Genomic DNA, 2,137 nt, shown 5'->3' with positions numbered 1-2,137 from the left:
CGCCCATCTCCGCTGACGTAACATGATATGATAATTAGCCCAAAAGAGGCGGGAGTCGGTGTGTTGTTGGTGCCCGAGGGAAAAGGTCAGTTTAGGGTTTGTGTGTTGACTCTGTCAGTCTCTCTTTTAATATATAAACGGAGCATTTCAGCAATTTTATCACATTAAACCATTAAACTTTTTGAGATTAGTGGTCGTGTAAAAAAAAAAAAACGATTTAATTCCGCTTTTGATGTTGGATTTATTGAATAACTTCAAAAGTGGTTTAACTAATCAAAATTTGACAAAAGCGTGCTTTCATTGACAGCCTTATTGTGACTTATTGTTTTCCAACTGGAAATTGCAAGTGCTATTTCATTATTATACTGCAGATGAATATTTTGGGAGGTGTTGTTGATGCTTGAAAATAGGCTACATTATGTTTTGGGCAAGTTATCAGTCACATGACAGATTGCGTACTTCCGGGGAGCATTGTTGTGTAAACTATTGAGACTATATTTGTATGTATATGTTCTTAATAGTTTACACAATGCTTCCAATGCTGGGATTTTAATGCCCAAGACCACCCCTGTATCTTATATACACATAAATAACAAAAAGCAAAGTAACATTTTACCATCAAACTTATTGATAAGCACACCTAAAAAATATACAAAGTAAAATAAATTTAGATTATGCTCATCTATAAAATGACACTTTTTAATGCATAGTATAAATTATTAACAATTGACCGTTCGCAAAAGCCACGCCCCTTAGTTATTGTTACTACGCCCGTCAAACAATTGAGAACCAGACACATGGCTGGGTTGAGATCCATACATTAGCTAAGTGTTTTGGAGTAATGCAGCAGACATATCCTCCAGGGCACGACAGAAAGTATAGACAGAATAGCGCACGGGAGCACATGCACACAACAGTTTTGTAAAATTATATATCAATAATTGTTTTTTTATTATATATCATTTTACAAAACTGTTTTGCGCATGTGCTCCCGCGCGCGCTATTTCAGTCACAACACTGCAATCAGAGGACGCGCTGAAACATCAACTCTCGATGCTGTTCTCTTCATTCATAACTCAGCCTTCTGAGAAGGATATATGTGTAAATAGTTGTGCAACTGCGCGAACTTTGTTTTGAAGTTTAATGTTTGAGTTCCAGAGGAATTTGTGACTGTGTACCTGTTCAACCACATCAAAGTTTCGTAATTAGTAAGTCCGTGCTTTTTCTCTTTTTTCCTCTTGTTTGCTGACTGATGAGGGGCCGCAGTGCCGTAGTGAAACGGTGTTTGTACATGTAGCCTATTTTTTTTTATAATAGTTGCAAGCAATCATAAAATACAGCAAGTTTTAAGCCCGTGCAGACCTCACTGCCATAGGCGCATCGTTGCACTATCTTGCTGAAATCGGAATGTTTGACGGAGGTCCTTCTCCTAGTTACAGTTGCTGAGCTAGGATTGGACGAGAACCGTTCGAGGGCGGGGTTTTGCGAACGGTCAATTATTAATAATGTAATACATTTTCCGTGTGTGAAGTATGGAGTATGCTTTCTGTCTAGAGACTTGCGCTTTCCGCATCCCGTGTGAAACTGACTTCTTAATGTTGAAGTGGTACTATCGGCCCAATTAATGAGCGGCCCACCAGGAATTTTCCCAATTCTCCCAATGGCCACTCCAGGCTAGTGTTGGGGAAGTTACTTTTTAAGTCCATAACTTAGTTACTTTTTATGGAAAGTAATGCATTACATTACTTTTGCACTACTTTTCTTCATCTGGGCTGGGCTTGCTTGTTTGTTTTGCAATAAAAAAATATCTTACCACTGCATAATACTATACTTTACTCATTACTTGAAAAGAGTAATCTGATTACCAACTAATGCATTACCCTAAGTGTGCGTGCGTGCGTGCGTGCGTGCATGCGTGCGTGTGGAAGGCGTGTTGTTTTTGTTTTGTTGTTTTGTAGTGGACATATACACTGACATTGATATTTGTCAACCTTACAAGTTATTATTGTGATCAGTTTGTACACTTTTAACATTTTCTAAATGTTTGTGCATGCATATTTTTTGCCTAAGCCAGAATTTAAGTGCACGTTCAAGTGCACTTGTTGTAAATGGGCAGTGAGTCACCTGAATATTACTG

The sequence above is a fragment of the Phoxinus phoxinus genome (assembly GCF_949152265.1).
Source record: "Phoxinus phoxinus genome assembly, chromosome: 16".
Taxonomy (NCBI): Eukaryota; Metazoa; Chordata; class Actinopteri; order Cypriniformes; family Leuciscidae; genus Phoxinus; species Phoxinus phoxinus.
The sequence above is the reverse complement of the archived record's forward strand: the minus strand, read 5'-3'. Positions refer to the sequence as shown.